The following is a 22,464-nucleotide window of genomic DNA, read 5'->3' as shown; positions in this document are numbered from 1 at the left end:
TGGTAGCTACAAATTAACCATGATTTTGGTATTCTAACAATAGTTTAACCATGGTATTTGTAGTAAAACTATGGTTTTACAAATGGTATAATCAATACACCAAAAAAAATCATGGTTACTACACGTTTACTATAATAAAAACATGGTAATTTTTGTAAGGACTGCCATATAAGATATGGCAGAAATAGAAATAGTAGTACACTATTACGAATTAAGTCAGTCATTTTTCTGTTCCTGAATGATTCAGTATTTTAAACGATTCGTTTGTATAATTGGTGACACTATTATAAAAACAGTTCCTTGTCGCCACCTACTGGTGTAATGATGTAACCTAAAAAAAGCGTCATTCCAAAATCCCCACATCCCTATATTTGATCATAGGCTACTTATCTAAACAGTGTCTAGTTCTTACCTATAGACCATTTCGTCAGATGTAAACATACTGGTCCCGATACACTTCCTGTTTCTTTCTTTTTTTTTTACTTTACACAAACATCACAAAAAAATACAACCAACATAACATTTGACTGGATGAAAATGTTACATTAGCACCTTTAAGATGTATTTGTATATGTGAAATAAAATAAAAAATGAAAAACAAAAAAACAGGAAGTGCTTCTGGACCAGTGTTGTTTACATCTAGTGAAATGGTCTATATGTCCATGTTAATGCAGGTCTTGCATATTCTCTTTTCAGAGCTCCAGAAATTATACTGTTATTAATGATCTGTTTCCTGCTGTGCGATGAAACGACTTTAATCTGTGAGTTTGGCAGCCGAATCTGGTGACTCATGCTAGCAGGTGAATGTAAACCTCCGGTTATTCCCTCTGTTCTTGTGTTGTTGGACAAAGTCACCGAGTCCTGTGAGGGCGTCTGGACTATTTCTGCCACACAGCTGGGAAAAAAAAGCGAAATTTTTAAGAGGTCAGGGACAATTTGTGAGGCAGGAAATCTTGACATTTGTTCAAAAACAACTCAAAAATATTTGACTAAAATTAAGCTTATTTATTTATCATTGCTTCTAAGACTTAGACTGCTGTTCATTCTGGCTGCTTCCCCCTCCATTCCTGAGACAAGAGAACAACTGTATCAAACACCAAACCATGTGTTTTCCAAAGCGTGGCAAAAATCTTCTTTCTGGCAAAACAAAGTGCCAGATTTACAAGCAACAGCATTCCTTTTAAGCGGCTTATTCTATTGTGTTTTGGAATGTTGCCTTGTATGGCGGGATATTATTCAGTGTTGCTGTACACCGCCATACACAGCCAAACACCCACCGTGTTTAATCATGTTGTTTGGATTCACAATGGCGCAGTCTTGCGCAGTGCTTCCATTAATACTCAAACGAACAAGTTATGAATCATTCTTATGCGGTGGAACTATTTTATTCTGACGTCTACGGGTTATTCACATTCTCAAAATTCATTTTTTAGAGAGCGCTGGCAATGCAACAAAGTTGAACAGAACACTTATACATAAAACCCAGAAATTGTTGGAATTAAAGATATGATAGCTATGTACTTCTGCGATTTGTATATAACACTTCCCCCCAAAAAATGTTGATGATACGTTTAAACACGACTATTAATTTGTCTATTTTTGCTCAGTCAGTAACGCTAATATTTTCCAGTTACTCGTCTGTTTTGTTTATGAACTAATCCGGTGTTTTGAACAAATCGTTTGAGTAAATGAGAAAGTTGAACAAAATAATAATAATAATATAATACAATACACAGAAAACCATGTCATGGTTGGAATTCAAGATATGATAGCTATGCACTTCTGCGATTTGAACATAAACGCTTTCCCGCGCATAATGTTGATTTTTAGTGGCGGGAAAAATGATTCCTTTAGAATCGTAAAATGAAGAAACCGTTTCTGAGGAAATTATAGTTATCTATGCAGGTGTTTAGGCAAAGGTTGGCTGTTTATTGGAGTCTTTAGAGGACCACCTAGGAGCCTCTACCTGAGTTTTCATGCAGTCTCATTAAGAATCGCTCATATCCTTTCCATCTTTTTATTGGTGATTCTTCATTTCTACACGTTTGACTATTTGAGGTCTTGAACTTATACTGTTTCATCTGTTTCGGTTATCACATGAGCTGGAATATGGATCTGATCATGTCCTTGATCTGCCTTCAAGCATTCTTAAGTAAAAACTGGTTTCATAATAACATCTAATAAAACATACTCTCATGATGTAAGAACGGAAATAATGACAGTATTGGTTATACAGTAATTCCTTATATCATAACAAATTACCACACAAAGTGTACACAAATATATATTTTTTTACTATATAGAAATTTAAATATATTTTATATATAAAAATTATAAATATTTGAAATTAATATATTATATATCTCTGGAAAGGGAAGAAGTTCACAACATCAAAACTTTTTAATAAAAATAAATAAAAAACAATACCAAAAACCACACAATAACAAATTATTATAATCTATCATATAAAATAATTTAATAAGAAAAACTTGCATAAAATCATCATCCTAATTGAAGACTGACCCATCTACAGAGCCCCCTGCTGTCAACCAACAATAATGCATCTTCACGATTTGGCTGACCTACTGTACAGACACATTCAGCTGGCTTGTAAGTACTTTTTTTATAAATGAAAATTGATTCCTGACTCTGCATAGAGGCATATATTAGTCATCTTTCCCAAACACAGTCTCTTTCAGCTCACAGGTCTTGTGATCGGAGGAGAAAATCCAAGTTTAAACAAATACACAAAACCAGACAGGATTAGCATTTGGGAAACCTGTTTAAAACAATTTACGGTGTGTAAATGATGTTTTATTAATACATTATTGGGTATTAAGCTCACTCCTGTTATTTTACATTTCTTCCACATTCTGAAAATAAATACTCTATTTGGTAACCCCCAAAAATATGTTGTTTTCTGTATAGAGCTTCATTCCTGTTGAAAGGCCGTCAGTGTGAAAGCACAATGTGAGCCTGCTGTTGTAGTTACGCTGCAGGCCTTACTTTGGATACAGCGCAGCTGTGGAAATATTTGAGATCATTTCCTAGTTCTAATTCTCGCAATTCTTGCTTTCTCAGCGCAAACAGGGCACCTGAAGAAAGTCCATAAAACAGGCTCAGATAAAAACATCATGACACACTCAACTGGATTTTCTGAAATATTGAGCCATATGTCTGAGACGGCAGTGGACTTTTCCGAGGCTGTAAGGTATTTGAATCTTCTTAGATGGACTGTGAGAATCGCTAGTTCAAGACTTGGAGAAGTAAACAGACAGCTATGAATGAGTAAGCTTAGCAGAAAAACAGCTGCTAGATACAACACTATTATTCCAAACAGATTTTTCCCCCATACAGTTTTTCCCCACTATTTCACTGCATACTAAAACATCTACCTGTGGAGTTTCTGTGGGAAACAAACTCTATCTGCCATGAGGCAAAGGGGGCACTTTGAAAATATTTCTGCATTAGCATTAGCATCCTCACTTCAGTAGGGTGGCCAGACGTCCCCGTTTTCCATTTTCAGTTCCTCGGCTGTCCACTGAAATGTTCCCATTTTACAGCACGTTCAAAACAACATGTAAAAGTCCAACCAGTACAGCCCGCTGCAGTCATGTAGTGATTATTTTTACCAACACACTGTTAGACATTTCAAAGGGTTTTTACATTAACTTACTGGCAACACTGTTGCCAGTAAGTTACTGTAATTAGAATTTACAGTAGCAAACCGTATTTAATTTACAGTTGCAAACTGTAGCTGTTTTACAGCCAAATACTATTAAAAAAGTCAAATTCATCAGTATACTACTGTAATTTATTCATGTTAATATAGATTTCAGAAGATTTTATAATTTTATATTGAATTCATTTAAATGTATTTTATTTTTACTCTACATAGGTACTGTTGACATTCAATTAAAACAGACACAATAATCACAAAATATCAAATACTTTATTTAAAACAATGCATGTATAACACTTAAAAATACAGTCTTAAACTGCTGGAACAGTGCATCTTCACCATTTCCCCTGTCTTAGGACATTTTTCAGTGCATTATGTTGTATCCTCTGGATTTATCCTCACAAAGAATCTATAGGCAACAGAAACATAACAGAGAAAAAGACATGCAGCCAAAGAATACACAGCCATGTGCAAAATCCAGGTGCTGCTCCAAAACGTGGCCACCACCTTTGCTCACCATCCACTTTGTTAGTGAAAATGTGTTGCATTCTACACCTTGTAGTCCATCCCAAGCTGTTGCGGCATTGTAGACACGGTGTAGGGCAAATCGTGTCAATCGAAATATAATAAATGAGGAAAATAAAACGACCTCAATAGAACGCCGCCAATGAGGCCATTACAGCAAATACAGTAGTATACCGCAATTTTAAAAAATACAGTAAGTCTCTGTATTTGGGGTCTGACGTCACAGAAAATTCCCATAATGCAATGGTTATTACAGTTATTTACTGCAAAGGGAATTTGCAGTATTATACTGGGTGATATACAGTTAATAATTATAGAAATTACAGAAATGTCTAACAGTGCAGATGGCAATGTGAGCTACATTATAAAGCACATACTTGTGATCAAAATTAGCCTAAAATGCAAAATAATAAGCCTAATTAGGGATAGTAAAGGTCAGTTTCCAAAAGCAACATAAATAACATTTAGCTAAAAGATGTTAATACTGTAGGCTACACTGATAGCTTGTGAAAAAGATAAATGCGTTTAGAAAATGTTAGAAATATTTGTTAATTATAGTTTTCATTATATATTCTCATACTGTTTTGTTATTGTAATTTTTGTAGAGTCATAACTTTGTTATGATACTGTTTTGATCTGTTTGCTATTCACAGTTACTATTTACCATTTTTCATAGTGTGATTTTTGATTAACTGAATAAAAACTAGGGTTTGGTCCTCAAACTCAAACTATAATTATTAAATATAGTATTAATATATTGATCTATATTTGAAGAGACACATTTAAGTAGACATTTAAGTAAATAAATATTTTAATGCTATGTATATATATATATATATATATATATATATATATATATATATATATGTATATATGTGTGTGTGTGTGTACAGTACACCCCTCACATTTCAGCAATCATTTTAGTATGTCTTCTCAAGGGACAATACTATAGAAATGAAACTTGGATATATTTTAGAGTAGTCAATGTGCAGCTTGTATAGCAGTGTATGTTTACTGTCCCCTAAAAAAACCTCAACATACAGCCCTTATTGTCAGAACACCTGGCAACAAAAGTGAGTACACCCTAAGTAAACTGCTGAGTCAAAACTGTGTCCAAAGTGTCAATATTATGTGTTAGCACCATTGTTATCTACCACTGCCTTAATCATTCTGGTCATGGAATTCACCAGAGCTGCAGGTTGTTGCTGGGATCCTCTTTAAATCCTCTATTGACATCTCTGGATGTTAGACACATGGTGCTTCTCCACCTTCCGCTTGAGGATGCCCCATAGGTGCTCAATAGGGTTCAGGTCAGATCACCTTCAGATCACCTTCACCTGCACCTTCCTCAGCAATTGTCATCTTGGTGGTGTGTTTGGGGTCATTATTATGTTGGAAAACTGCCATTCGGCCCAGTTTCTGAAGGGAAGGCATCATGTTCTGTTTTTTTAGAAATGTACAGTACATGTGCAGCCCCAGACCATGATGCTACCATCACCATGCTTGACTGTAGGAGAGACACAATTTTCTTGGTACTCCTCACCAGGCCATCACCACACATGCTGGACACCATCTGAGCCAAACAAGTTTATCTAGTCTCATCAGACCATAGGACATGGCTCCAGTAATTCATACTCTTGGACAGGTTGTCTTCAGCAAACTGTTTGCTGGCTTTCTTGTAAGCCAGCTTTAGATAAGGCTTCCTCCTCGGATGACGCCAATACAAACCGACTTGTTGCAGTGTGCAGCGTCTGAGCACTGACAAGCTGACCTTCTACTTCTGCCACCTCTAAAGCAATGCTGCAGCACTCATGCATCTGTTTTTTGAAACCAGGTTCTGCACCTGACGCACAGAACGAGCACTCAACTTTGTTGATCGACACTTGCGAGACCTATTCAAAAATGGAACCTGTCTTGGAAAACCTCTGTATGACCCTGGCCACAATACTGTAACAAAGTTTCAGGTTGTTACTGAACCTCTTATAGCCTAGGCCATCTTTGAGGAGAACAACAATTCTAATTCTCTTAAATCTTCAGAGAGTTCTTTGCCATGAGGTGCCTTGTTGAACATCCAGTGGTCAGTATGAGAGAACTGTACTCAAAGCAGCAAATTTTAACTGCTCTAATACAAGATATACAACTGTGTATGGTCCTGTCAAGCAGACAAAAACATGAATATGATGAATAGAACATGTGGCTTTGCATGGTTAAATGACATAGAGCTGTTATCACTTAGGGTGTACTCACTTTTGTTGGCAGCTGTTTTCACAATAATGGCTGTATGTTGAGTTATTTTCAGGGGACAGGAAACATACACTGATACACAAGCTGTACTACTCTAAAATATATCCAAGTTTCATTTCTATACTATTGTCCCTTGAGAAGATATACTAAAATGATTGCTGAAATGTGAGGGGTGTATGTATATGTATATGTATATATATATATATATATATATATATATATATATACATACATACATATATATATATATAAAATACTGTTAGCAACAATCCAGGTGAGAAAGTTTTTTTTTTTTTTTCCGCAAACTTTCGTTACTTTTCTCAGTTTCTCATCTTGCACTGTTTTCTGAGCTAACCCAATCCCTCCATAGCACACTCGGGCTAGCATGCTAATGTCTTCTTGTGACTTGCTATGTGAAGCCAGATGTGTTACCAATTTGCAATTCTGAAACCACTTTTTATTTTAATCCAGTATATATTTCACAATTAATGGTATAATGTTTTTTAAACAGCTTAAAATTATACTACCAAAGCAAAAGAGAATGACAAAGTGGGCTGAAATGGTAGCATTACATGACAAAGTGGGCAAAAGAAGTAAAACAGGTCTCGCTTTGTGAATGTGAAAAACTCATTTAGGCTAAATGTAACAAAGACACGCTTTCATGCAGGATTCCCAAAATAGCCCAAGTCTGCAATTCTCCGAAGGCTAGTATTCGTTTTGTGGTGTTTGCTATCACAGTCAGCCTCTGGTTTATGTCCCAGCAGAGGATAAATCATGTGGAACATATTCAAGGGGTAATTTTCGTTAGAAAGGATGTGCCTGTCATCACCCTCTTACACGCGACTCACGCTATATGCTTATGATGTCATTGCAATGATTGACGGCTCTAAAAATCATACCGTGGATTACTGAACAAACATGACAACATCAGTTCTTGATTTGAGAAAATAAATCAAATGCAAGATTTGATAGTAATTACATTTAAAACATGCATGTTTATACATTATTCTTTCATAGAATTTTGTGCTATATTCCAAGTCTTGTAAAATAATTTAAGTGTGAAGCAAGTTGGTTCATATATTTCTGTAGATATTTTAAAGTAACATTTAAGTTTGTTATTTGAAATTCATTTTGAGGAACAAAATTCATACTCCATGCAACGGCAAAGACTGTGAATAATTACATTCTCATGGCAGTTGGATTTGATTGTTATTTTTTGTTCGTTTATTTGGGGTCCAAAATGCTCCTACGAGACGAGCAATGTTGTGGGTGGACAATTTATGCTAGCAGAGCTTTCAGAATAATTCCATCTCGAATTTAAAACGACACCACAACTCTCCTGAACACAAAACATGATGAGCAAAGCTATTCTTCTCCTCCTCCCTGGGAAGTGATTCATCTCAGAAGGAGTTTAGACAGAGCTGCAGTCTTTTATCAAACCAAACCCCGAACCTCCCTTGATGTCTAGAAAGAAGTTTCCACACAATCCAGTTTGTAGACCAAGCAGAGCATTTTTGCAGTGAAAAGATAGCCAGTAAACCACTAGGGGAGTCTTGGACAAGACTGTCTGTAATGGAACAGGATCAGGGTCATTTTGGGTTCGTCTGGGTCGGGCTGCACCTGACCGAACTCTCTTTATAAAAACACTGCTTTTTTTCTCTCTGCGGAAGAGAACACACAAATAAAGCTGCATCAGTTGACTACTGAAATTAAAAGTAAAAAACGTCAAATTGACAGTTAGCGGTTTAAATGGGTACTGCAGTCCAAATTCAAAATATTAGAGAGAGTTATTTCTTCCGTCCCCTGTGTGACACAGATTGAGGATACGAACTAGGAACGATCGCAATTGGCAACGGTAGGCAATAAGCCTTACACACTGTAAGTTGATGAATTGTTTTACAGCCTTTAAATATGCCTCTGGTCATAGAGCATTTTAAATCCCTGGGCTTTTTAGGTCGGGTAGAATCTGCAATCTGCCATAGCTGCAGAACTGGCAACCCATAGTGTTTAAATACTATTGGGTAAACTGGCAGTGGGCGGAATCACACAGACCAAAACAAAGACAGACATTCCGACATGGAACACACATTTCAAAGTAGAATAACTGTAATGCTGTTTTTCAAGTATGTGAAGTCCTTGCCACCCCTGCAGCCATTCTTCTTCCTCCGAAGCCACAGCCAATAGCTGGTTTCTCTGCCTCCTCCTTCAGCTCCTTCACCGCTTTGTCCAGGTTTGCCCCTGCCATGCCAGACTCACAGAATAGTTGCACCATTGCTCTACTGACAAAACCCCAGCATCTGACATCCACGGGGTAAACCTCTGCATTCCAGTCTGCCTCTTGGCACTCCGCTGCCAAATGAGAATATTTTAGATTGTTTCCTTCCATGGGCTGCTGTAATGTTTTCTTCCCACGGGATAAGTGAGCTCAATGATGATGACTCTCTTATCCCCAGCTGACATGAAAATGTCTGGCCAGAGTGGTTGTTATTTCTCTTGGGAAGAAGACCAGCTGCTTTTTTGACAAAGGTGTTTGTCTTTTGTGCTGGCACCTAGTGGATGTCACCTGGTCTGAAAAAGGATAGTGTAAACTTTGGCGTCTCCAGCACGTGATTTGCTGCTACACTGCCATCTACTGAACTTCAGCCAGCTTGGTGAGGACCTGGTCATGACACCTGAATGAACACAGCCTTGTATCCTGACAAGATGTGCTGCAGGCTCGTCTTGATGTTGCCACACAGGGAACAGCCAACCTGGCCCCCAAATCACTGGGTGAGGTTTAGGGGGCATGAGAGGATATCATATACTGCCTTGGCTTGTGGAGTTCTCCAGATGTCTGCTCAGCTGATGTTCTTATTCACCGTAGTGTTCCATCGAGATACTGCCTTAATGTGAAAGCGCTCCTGCTCAACCCTAGTGACTTCCTTCACCCTCATGAATTTCCGCTGCATCTTGGAGGCTTTAGACCTGAACTGTTGTGGTGTTCCCCAGCCTAAGCCTGGACAAACCCCATGACCTCTCTGCATTGCAGATTGGAGATGACCTGGTGTACCTCGTCCTGCACCTTCCATTTACAGCCTGTGCAGATGGGGATTTTTGCACTCCGTACCAAGGGGTCCCAGGAGTCCTTCAACTCCAGAACGAGGTTTGCTTTCTCTTGCTTATACCATAGCGAGATGGACTTCCTATTCTGGCCGAAGAGACTAGCATCTGAGAAACAACAGGGCAGGCCCAACCACTTCCGGATGCGGTTGTTGGCTAGGCTGTCCATCCCTGCTGACTCTGGACAAGGGCATCTCGCAGACTTTTAATGGCCACATCACCCAATGGTATAGTGTATGCTGATAGCTTCTTGGGGAACTCTTGGAGATTTATCTTTGCCAAACCCACTGAGAACTGCTCCCATGCCAGTTTTTTCATCTGCTTATCAGACAGGTCTGTGGTGTACAGCCTCCTCAGGTTGTTCAGTGGTTGTTCTCCCAGCTGTGAGATGGGCTTTGCTCCACATAAAAAGTGTTGTTTTGTGGCACTCCTTTCTTTATTGAGAGGTTTCTAGATTTTTTCACCTCGATCTTCATTTTTGCCTAGGTATAGGCAATGTCAGTCCTGGAGTGCCAGTGTCCTGCAGAGTTTAGCTCCAACCCTGAATAAAAACTCATCTGGCTGTAGCCTTAGAGATCCAGAAGACCTTGATTAGCTTGTTCAGGTGTGTTTGATTAGAGTTGGAGCTAAACTCAGCCCAACGTTGCCTATCCCTGTTCTTGGCCATCCAATCATCTGGTCAAAATGATCGAGGACCCTAGTTGTATATGGCGCCATCTGCAGGATGCTAGTGACATCATTTATGAACTCCTCAGTGGTAGAAGCCTCTGCCCTGATGGTAGCTTGATACCTCCAATTACCTGCCTTGCCTCATGGAGAATTATCTCAAAGGCTGTAACAAACAGGATTTGGGAGATGGTATATCCTATGGCAATCCTACATTCCAGTTGTTGCCATCCTGTTGTATAGTCTTCCAAGGCGATGCCATGTGGAGGTTACTGAAGTATCTACTGATGACATTCCTGACACTCTGGGACTTAAAAGAATTCCATGGCAATTCAGTGAGCTTGTGAGACACTGAACCATATGCAACAGCAAGATCTAACCACATGCCACATGCAGATCTTTCTTCTTCCTTTTGGAATGTCTGGATTTGGTCCCAAATCTAGCCAAGTGTTCAATACATCCCACGACGCCTAAATTAAACTTGTGAGTGTGAAAAATGTGCTGTAAGTTAATGTACTAAAAGTCTCATAGTTGAACAACTACCCATAAATTATGGTTATCCCAGACTGTTAAATATTTCAGGTTGGCATGAAACGAAAATTGAATTGTGAACAATTCATCCATATATGTTTTTGACCTCATAATTATTTAATCAAAATCAAACTCGATCTTCTGGTGAAAATGACACTTCTTTTTGGCAAAGTTGCAGGACTTCTCCAATCATTTAGCTAACTTAAGCTTCGTCCCCATGTATTTTTGTTATTTTGCCTCCATTTTTGAGTGCCATACCCACATCTCAACATCCAGTCAACAATGCATTACACTCTGATGTATTTGACAATACAAGAAAACATCTGTGACTACTTCCACTTCGTCGTGACTTTGTTTGGTCAAAGTGACTGCAATCGCTATAAAATCATTTTTTTCAATGTGATGACTGGCAGAGTCACAGAATATCTTTTCAAAAATCCATTAGGCCCACAACAAAGTCCTTACGTAACACCTTGCAAAGCAAAATCCACATTTGAGGTATGACTGTAATTTATGTAAGGATTGAACACGATAGTCTCTTTGAGTAATGCTAACCGTGAACTTTGTTTTGCTTTAAATGCTGTAAATCATTATACTAAAATCCCATTTGCAATTCACCAAGAAAACACATCCCGTTTCCAGATTTGACTTTAGGACTGGAGCGGCAGCTTAGGAGGACCTAGAAATATGTTCAGACATCGTCAAACTCCAAAAATGTAATACTTCCACTCAACCACCCAGTATGAAATTGCTGTTTCAATATGCCTCTTCTGAGATCGAAGACCTGTCTGAGTGTAGACCTGACGGCACAGAAACTCTGTAATTTACTGGTCAAATAAATCACAGAGGCGTTCACACATTCTAAAATCTTATAAATGCTCCCTTCCAGACGTCCACAACAAACATTAACATGTCGGCGACAGGCCGTGTTTTTGTGAAAATGAGCCTAACTGCTTTCACAACATCCTTGTTTATTCTCTGTCGACCTGTCTGGCCTCTGAAGCACTCAGAGTAATAAAAGTCGTCACCACAGACCATTTCTGCTGAAGTCATGAGCCAGTGCACGTGATGATAGACACGAAGGATTTAAAAACATTACAAGATCACTGCGTTCAATTCATTAGCCACTGGAACGCCCTCACTGCGGTGGATGAGGTCAGGACCGTTTGCAGAAAAGAATAAAACGGCTTTTAAATCAAAGGAAACAGACTATTATCTTGCTATCAGTGGCCAACCACAAATCTGTGGGGGCCCTGCCCCGCATACTTTAGGACAGGCCCCGCCCACCAGTAGCAACTTTACAAGGATAACTCACTTAAAAATGACGATAGTTTTAATATTTTCTCTCCCTAATGTCATTCCAAACCTGTATGACTTACTGTGGAACACAAAAGAAGATATTTTATAAGATGTTTGACAAAACAACGTTGGACCCCATTGACTTTTATTGCAACACATGGAGAAATAATTTCACTGATTGGACATTTTGGTCCTTTCATCAATATTTTTGCATTAAAGTGTCAGTTCACCCAAAAATCTGTCATCATTTGCCGTCATGCCATTTCAAACTTGAGAGATGTCTCTGCGATTTCTTTGTCCATACATTGAAAATGAATGGTCACCAAAACTGTTACCAACATTTCTCAAAATATCGTCATTTGTGTTCTGCAAAATAAAGAAATTTGAGGAGAAATAGGTTTGGAATGACATTTGCAAAGACGTAAATTTCCACATTTGCTGGAGCTACCTCAAAATTTGGATTTAATTGACAGATTAACCGGTTAAACAGCTGTGGCTCTGTAGAAAGAATGTTTGTGGAGTAATTTGCAAAAGAAAATAAGCTTAAAAAATATATGCTTGCAGAGCCCTTTCCTAGTCATGTAAATATTCCAGTAAAAATTGCTTTTGGAATCATTTCATTTTTAGCTGTAGTATACATATATCACTTACAACAAAGTACTAGGGGTTTTTGGACATGAACCATTTTAAATACTATGGTATATGAATATAGTAATAACATGGTACCATGATATATACAGTAGCAATTACCACCTGATTTCATCACTGTATCATAATACCACCAAAGTACTTTTTGTAAGTGTAGCCATGTATGAATCCAGATAGTGGAATTGTCTGTGTCTTGTTCCTGGGCAATGAGATGTGTAAAATCATGCTTATTTACAGACGGAGAGCGATAAAAGCTCACTGAACCGAACTTTGCCAATCTTCTTGTCAGTCATGCTTGAATGGCTTTTGTCGGGTAATTTTGGCCCGTTCCCTACAGCTGTCGTCCAATGCATAGTGCTCTGTTTGTAATCCAAAACAGGAAAACCTTTGGAAAACTACCGGTGACACATAATGGATTTTTAGAGAAGGTTCTCAATGGGCCATTATAAAGGTGAGTTGTAGCTTTCTTAGCATGAGGCCACATGGAGAAAACACGTAAGTTTCACAATGGCTCTGTTCCAAAACCTAGCTACCTAAATAGGGACAGCATTCTATAGAAAAATTAAACCTTATTCATACAGTGTATATATATATATATATATATATATATACAGTGCAGCTTGAAAGTTTAGTGAATGCTTTAGAATTTTTGTATAAAATATAACACAAAACATCATCAGATTTTCACACAAATCCTGAAAGTTGACAAAGAAAACTCAATCAAACAAATGAGACAAAAAATATACTTTGTCATTTATTTACTGAGAAACATGATCCAGTGTTAAATATCTGCGAGTTGCAAAAGAATGTGAATCTTTGCTTTCAGTATCTGATGTGACCCCTTTTTGAAGCAATAACCGCAGGTAACGTATTTTGTAACCACTGATCAGTCCTGCACAACAGCTTGTACACTGTAAAAAATAAAAAACGCAATTTGTTGAGTCAGCTTAAAATAATTTGTTACCCTTCAGCCTTAAAATTTTAAGTTCAGTCAACTAAAATAAGTTTAGTCAACTTGAAATGTTAAGTTGTACTAAGTAGCAACTTAGATATTTGTGTTTGCTAAACTTAACAGATGGGTAAGTAACCCAGCTGCCTTAAAATTGTAAGTTGATTCAACTCAAATATCTAAGTTGTCACTTAGTGTAATTTAACATTTCGAGTTGAATACACTTTTTTTGAGTTGACTGAACTTAAAATTTTAAGGCAGCCAGGTTACAAATTATTTTAAGTTGACTCAACAAATTGTTTTTTTACAGTGTAGGAATTTTAGCCCATTCTTCAGTACAGAAACACTTGAACCCTGTGATATTGGTGGGTTTCCTCCTATTAACTGCTTGCTTCAGGTCCTTCCACAACATTTCAATTGGATTAAGGTCCGGACTTTGATTCAGGCATTCCAAATCATTAACCCTGATCTTCTTTAACCATTTTTTGGTATAATGACTTGTGTGCTTGTGGTCATTGTCTTGCTGCATGACCCACTTTCTTGTACGATTCAGTTCTCAGACAGATGTCCTGACATTTTCCTCTGGAATTTGCTGGTATAATCCAGAATTCATTGTTCCATGAATGATGGAAGGCCATTCTGGCCAAGATGCAGCAAAGCAGGCCCAAACCATGATACTACCACCACCATGTTTCACAGATGGAATGAGGTTCTTATGCTGGAATGAAGTGTTTTTCTTTTTCCAAACATAACACTTTTCATTTAAACCCAGAAAGTTTTATTTTGGTCACATCTGTCCACAAAACGTTTCTCCAATAGCCCTCTGACTTGTCCACATGATCTTTAGCCAACTGCAGAACAACAGCAGGGTTTTTTTTTTGTTTGGAGAGTTGTGGCTTTTTTCATACCATGGTTGTTCTGTGTGATAATGGACTTATGAACATTAATATTAACCAATGTGAGAAAGGCCTTTATGTGCTTAAAAGTTACCCTGAGGTCCTTTGCAACCTTGCAGATTATTACAAGTCTTGCTTTGGATTGATCTTTGTTGGTCGACCACTCCTAGGTAGGATAATAGTAATCTTGAATTTCCTCCATTTGTAAACAATCTGACTGACTGTGGATTTGTGGAGTCCAAACTCTTTAGAGATGGTTTTGTAACCTTTTCTAGCCGGATGGGCAACAACAACTCTTTTTCTGAGGTTCTCAGAGATCTACTTTGTTCATGCCATGATTCACTTCCACAAACATGATCCGACTTTGATAGATTCCTGTTCTTTAATTAAAACAGGGCATACACTGGCACCTGATAGTCATCCTATTGATTGATAACACATCTGAACAAATGGACTCTAATTTCACCTGAAAACTGCTAATCCTACTTTTGCAACTAAATTAGCATTTTTCTCAATAAATAAATGACAAACTATATATTTTCATCTCATTTGTTTGATTGAGTGCTCTTTGTCAGCTTTTAGGACTTGTGTGAAAATCTGATTAACTGTCATATTTATGCAGAAATATAGAAAATTCTAAAGGGTTCATGAACTTTTAGGCAGCACTGTATATATACTGTGTCCATTTATAAACAAACGTCTTATGCATTTGGAATGACATGAGGGTGAGTAATTAATGACAATTTTCATTTTTGTGTAAACTGTCCCTTTAAAGGTTTATAAAGTTATTGTTAAACTTGAACTTCCCTATGGAGAAAATGAATGGCAATTGATTTCGAGAATCTGTCATTAGCATGTTGCTAAGCTAACAACATGACACTCTAATAATTAAAATAGACACAAAAATCCCTATTTTTAATATAAAAACCTAGTTTTTTTAATCAGTATTTTGTGCATTACATAAATTAAGTACATTTATATTCAACATTTTTTGGACGGAAGCTCAGGTTTGTCTTCACAGCAAACAATATGTGACACTGCCTTTGAAGGTGGCCAAAGGAAGTTAGCATAATGCAACAAGCTTCAAATGAAGCCTTAAAATACTCCCTATGTAGGCAGCTGACTAGGTTTCGGAACAGAGCCCATTTATGAGAGCGTATATTTGTCGTCATATATATTTCAGCATATTTTAAAAACTCTAGAGGACAGTCTTGATGTCTTTATGTGGACACAGAATCGTTAAAACAGGCCAGTTTACCTCCTCGTTAACCCACCAGAAAGTTATGTAGCTTTCTGTAGGCTTTCTGTTGTACGCGCCGGTTCCAAAACATGACTCGTAGTAGAATAAATGTCAAAATTCCGGTAGTTTATTTCATCGAGGATTGGAAGTTTGTGAAACAGAAGACATTTTCACTCAAGAAGAAACATTGGCGGTTTTGTTGTAGCACCTGCGGGCCCTTCAAGTCGTTAAGTTAATGATAAAAGCAGACAAGGGCAGCGGGAGTGCAGGCGAATGTCAGCCATATATGATGAAGGTGAGAAGAAATGAAAAATTAGTTGGAAGATGCTGCGCCGCATCCAACCGAAGAAATACAACCGAAGCCGCAACTCGCCTGGCTCGCGGTGAATGTATGGGGGTCGTGATGAGTCTATTACCGAAATGTACTCCCCTTTGGGCCTTTATATTTGAGATGGAGTGGCAGTTTAATGGCGGAAAGTCAGCGCAGATGGTGTTACAAGAGTTGAGGGCAGCATCATTCAGGTCAACTGACAGGAGAAGACGAAAACGGGAGATATACAAGGACAAAGATGCAGTCATGAGGTCAGGCTGTCAGTTCGAGGTGCTTGATCAAAGCTTAGTTATTTGATTTGAGGGTTAAACTATTAATCGTCAGTGTCACATGTAAAGACAACAGCATCTGTTAATGTGCTCAGAAACTCCCTCAGGCATGAAGAAACTCTTTTTTTTTTTTTAAAGGGATAGTTCACTCAAAAATGAAATTCTGTCATCATTTACTTACCCTCATATAATTTCAAATGCACTTTTTTCTTTTGTGGAACACAAAAAGAGATTTTTAGCTGAATGTTCATGCTGCAGTTTTCGTACAGTTAACATTAATCTAGACTGGCACTAACAAGCACCATGATTTTAACTTTAAAACAGTCCACATAACTTTCTTCCAAAGCCAAAAACAAAACAAAACACACACACAAATCTACAAAACAGAAAAACACAAAATAAAACAAAACCCAAGACACACACACAAAAAACTGAATGAAACAAAACACCACAGAACAAAACAAAAACAAAACACTACATAAAAAAATTAAATAAGAGATATTTCAAGACATTCACTAGAATGTTCAGGCTGAAATTGTCATACAATGGAAGTTAATCTAGATCACTATCAAGCTTCAAAAATGAAAAAAAAAGCACCATAACTTCATATTTAAAGTAGTCTACATGAAAAAAGGCAAAACATAACAAAACAGAAAAATAAAACAACAAAAACAAAACTAATTATACGAATCAAAAACAAAACAGAAAAACACTAAATTAAACAAATAACAAAACAGAACAAAAATCTACAAAACAAACAAACAAGAGAAAAAACAAACAAAAAGAAAAACAAAACAGAGAAACAAAGCAAAAAAAAATTCTACAAAACAAATCAAAACAGAATAATAAAACAACAAAAACAAAGCACAAACAAAAAAGAAAACACTAAAACAGAACAAAACACAACAGAAAAAAACTGAAAAACAAAATTCTACAAAACAAAACAGAAAAACACAACAGAACAAAAAAAAAAAAGAAAAACAAAACATAACCAAACAAAAATTCTACGAGACACTAAATTAAACAAACCAACAAACAGAACAAAAAATAATAATAAATATAAAATAATAAAAATAAAAATAATAAAATTCTACAAAACAAAAACAGAAACAAAACAGAAAAACACTAAAACAGAACAAAACAAAAACAAAATTCTATAAAACAAAACATATATATTATTTTATATTATATATGTTTATTATATTTTATTATCATCTCACACATCATGGATCTGCATTTTCTCATGATCTGCATCATGTGTTTTTATAATAAAAGTACATATCTGAAATTAAACAAGTAACAAAAACAAAACACAAACAAAAATGAAACAGAAAAACATTAACAAAACAAAAACAGAACAAAACAACAAACAAAAAACTAAAAATTCTACAAAACACAAACAAAATAGAAAAATAACACTTTAAAAAAATCTACAGAACAGAAAAACACTGAGCAAATAACAAAACAAAACAAAAAAACACAACAGAACAAAAAAAAAAACAGAAAAACAAAACAAAAACTAAAAATTCTACAAATTAAAAACAAAACAGAAAAACAAAACATTACTAAAACAAAAAGTTCCAAAACACCAACACCAACAGAAAAAATGCTAAACAAAAACTTAATTTTAAAAAACACATAAAAAACAATTAAATAAAATATGGGGATGCATGAAACTATTTAGACCTGCAGGCATAGGCTGGGGAAGGCTTAGCCTTACAGTGTTGCACATTATAACCAATCACACAAGATTCTGTTGAGCTTAGGAATGCAATGGCCAATCAGAGGCGTTCAGATGAGTCATCCCTGAAACTCATCAGTTTGGTTAAGTGCAAGCAACTCTTGAATTCTCTCATTATAAACAACAAAGCGCAGGTGTACTTAAAATGTAAGTAAGAGATTCATTTAATTGATTATAACTAAAAATTAGTTTTTTAGAGAGTGCTTAAACTCGCCGTTTGAATAACTGTGGAAATAACATGAAGGCAATGTTCCCATGATATTATTATTATAATTTTCTATTGATTTTATTAAATTGTAATCAAGTTAAATACAAATTCAGTTCCATTAAAAATATTTTATTAGTCTACATGACACCCATGTCTGGTTCTTTCCTAAAAAGACGAGTTTATGATGTTTGTAGTTAGTAGATTTGGCTGCTTTTAGCCTTGCCCTGGAGTTGGTTCACCCTCCGCCTATGTCTGCAGGTCTCTAGTTTGAGACCTGTGAAGAATTGAAAAAAAAAAATAAAAAAAAAAAAGTTATACTTATATGAAATTCTTAGCACAGGCCAAGAGAATAACGTCAGAATGATTAATATAATTTGACACCTAATTTATATAAATTACAGGCGTAAAATATTCACAAGCCGGGAATGATGCACAAGCCCGAAGGTTAAATCTATACTTGTGAGCACAGCTTTAACAACACACTTGGGCAATACTTCAGTTCCTCTGATTTGTGTACTTAGGAAATAATTCATGGCAAATATCATGGGAACACTACCTTCATGTGATAATTACAGTATTTATGCCAGACTACCATGGTATCCGTCCGTACTTTTTCTCTATTAAATGCCTCTTATTTGTTTGGCTAGCACATGTAGCTAGGATCTTGTTTCGTTGTGGTCTGGAAGCTGCGGCGACATGGGGTTATTTTGACTGGAGCCTCTTGTTCGTTCAAATCAAATGAATATTTGGAGGTGTTTTCTCCAGAACCCCATGAGGCCAACAGTCTCTGAGTCACTGTCTGGTCATTTTCAGTGGCTGTCTGGCCAAATGTCCTGAAATCATTTTGACCAATAGATTCGTAAAGAGAGTCACATGTAAAGTGGGAAGAATTATCTTGTCCACTTTCCAGTTGTGTTGTTTTTCTCCCAAGCAGTGTCGATGGTAATGAATGAGCACCAAGCGTCTGCAATATTTCTGAATACAACAGGTTCTGAACAAGAAGAACTTCAGCCAAAATCCTAATGGGGGAAAAATCTGCAGTGAGAAGACAAGGGAGGTAGCACATAAGCATTTTTTTCTTTTTTTCTTTCTATTCATCACAGAATCACAGAAAAGTATTGCATAATAAATAATAAACTAATTAATTAATACAAAATTCAGCAGCAATAATAATTAGAAATATTTCTTGAAACCAAAACAGCAAATCAGAGAAATAACTTACATTTTAACATAAAATAAAAAATTGAAAACAATTTAAATTTAAATTGTATCAATGTTTCACAATATAATATGGAGATAATACACATATTTTTCAGTGTTTTATTATTTTTTTATTATTTATTTATTTGATCAAAAATGCATAAAAATAGAGATAAAAACACCACAGACAAAAATACTAAAAACAATTTAAAAAAAGCACAACTTTTGAATATTATATGTATGTTTATATTATATTATATTATATTTAAATGTTTATCTTTTTTTAATTAATACTTTTATTTAGCAAGAATGCATTTTTATGTATTTATTTATTTATTTCATCAAAAATGCATAAGATAATGCATAAGAGATAAAAAAAACACCATAGACAAAAACATTAAAAACAAAAATATAACAAAATGCACAACTTTTAATTAAAATGAATTTTTATATTAATTATATTACATTATATTTTATTTTATATTTTTATATCATTTTTTTAATTAATACTTTTATTTAGCAAGAATGTGTTAAATTGGTGACAGTAAAAATGTGTAAATTTTTACATACTTTGTTTTTACATTTTAATTCTATTTCAGATCTTTTTTCTATTCTATTTTTTTCTTTCTATTCATGAAACAGTACTAAATAAAATGCATCACAGTTTGCACAAAAGTATTAAGTAGCACAATTTTTTCAACGATTATAATAAGAAATATTTCTTGAGACCAAACCAGCAAATCAGAGAAAGTTACATTTTAACATAAAATAAAAAATGTAAAATAATTTAAAGTTAAATTGTATCAAAGTTTCACAACATGGAAATAATACACATATTTTTCAGTGTTTTATAAATTATTTATTATTTATTTATCAAAAACGCATAAGAGATAAAAACACCATAGACAAAAACATTCTTAATAAATGCACAACTTTTGAATATTATATGAATTTTTATATTATATTATATTATATTATATTATATTATATTATATTATATTATATTATATTATTTAAATATTTATCTTTTTTTAATTAATACTTTTATTTAGCAAGAATGCGTTAAATTGGTGACAGTAAAATTTGGTACATTTTTACATTTGTACTTTTTTTATAAAATAGAAAACAATTTTTTTTTGTAATTGTAAGAATGTTTCAGAATTTAATATGGAAAAAATACACTTTTTTGTGTATTTTTTTAATCTAAAAATGCGTAAGAGATTAAAAAAAATAGGGACAAAACAGAAAATTAAAAACAACAAATGCACAACTTTTATTATATTATATTATATTATATTATTATATGTTAGAGATCCATGATTTTTTTTTTTTTACGAACACTTTTATTTAGCAAGAATGCATTTAATTGATGACAGCAAAAATGTGTACATTTTTACATTTGTACATTTCTTTATATTTTAATTCTATTTCAAATGTTTTTTTATTTCTATTCTAGTTTTTCCTTTTTATTCATGAAAAAAAAAAAAAATAATATATATATATATATATATATATCAGCACAATTTTTTCAACAACGTTTATATTAAGAAATATTTTTTTGAGATGAAACCAGCATATCAGAGAAATAAATTCTATTTTTAAATAAAATAAAATAGAAAACGATTTCAATTTCTTTTAAATTGTGATAATGTTTTACACAATAATATGGAAATAATACACGTTATTTTTGTGTATTTTTGCAATAACCAGAAATAAAAAAAGAAAAAACATTGAATACATTAAAAACAAAAACTTTAAAAAATGCACAACTTTTGATTATATTATATTATATTATATTGTATTATATTATATTATATTATATTATATTATATTATATTATTATTATATTATATTATATTATATTATTTAAATGTTTTAAATGTTTTGGTCCATATGATTTCTTTTTTAATTAATACTTTTAATCAGCATGAATGTATTAAATTGGTGACAGTAAAAAAAAAGGTACATTTTTACTTTGTTAAACATTTAAATTCTATTTTTTTCTATTTCTATTCTATATTTCTTTATTTGTCTATATTTGTACATTTTTACATTTGTACTTTTTTTACATTTTACATTTTTTTATTAATACTTTTATTCAGCAAGAATGCATTATTGGTGACAGCAAAAATTTTACATTTTTACTTTGTTAAACATTTCATTCTATTTATTTTTTTATTTCTATTCTATATTTCTTTCTACTTATAAAACAATAACTTACATCAACAACAAAAAGTACCACAATAAGAAATATTTCTCGAGACCAAATCAGCAAATTACAGGAATAAGTTACCATATATTAAAATAGAAAACACTTATTTCAAACTGTAAATAAATATTTCAATATGAAAAATTTTCAGTTTGTATTTTTAATCAACTAAATGCAAAAATAAAACCACCATAGGGACAAAAACATAAAAATGCACAAACCCCACACTTTTGAATGGTATATTATATTATATTGGTCAGTTTAGTCCTTGCTAATAAAATAAAATAAAAATTGCTAGTACTAGAGGCACAGAAATGTAAAAGTTCACCTTTAAGTAACTTAAGCTTTCCCTCATCAATAAGCCATCAGCAAGGATGGCGCTTTCCAGCGCTGAACATGAGTTACAGCCGCAGCTCTTTAATCAGCCTTTAGCTTGCAAATGACCCTGTAAGCACACCTAAAACATCAGGCCCATCTGGAAACTTTCAACAGACCAAATCAACCGAACCTGCAATATCAAAAGTCAAAATATCTATGACGCCACAAACCTGCAAACCTGTGCGATGCATGCTTTTTAACACGTCTGCTTTGCGAAAAGAATTTATCATGGGTGGAAACGAAAACAAACTGCATCTGGATGATTAACGTAGTGCCGGAAAATAAAAAAAAAACGACTTTTATTACAGAAAAGAATAACAGAGACTTGAAAACGGACTCTTTTGACCAT

The sequence above is a fragment of the Labeo rohita genome, chromosome 22 (assembly GCF_022985175.1).
Source record: "Labeo rohita strain BAU-BD-2019 chromosome 22, IGBB_LRoh.1.0, whole genome shotgun sequence".
NCBI classification, from domain to species: domain Eukaryota; kingdom Metazoa; phylum Chordata; class Actinopteri; order Cypriniformes; family Cyprinidae; genus Labeo; species Labeo rohita.
This window is presented reverse-complemented; position numbering follows the sequence as displayed.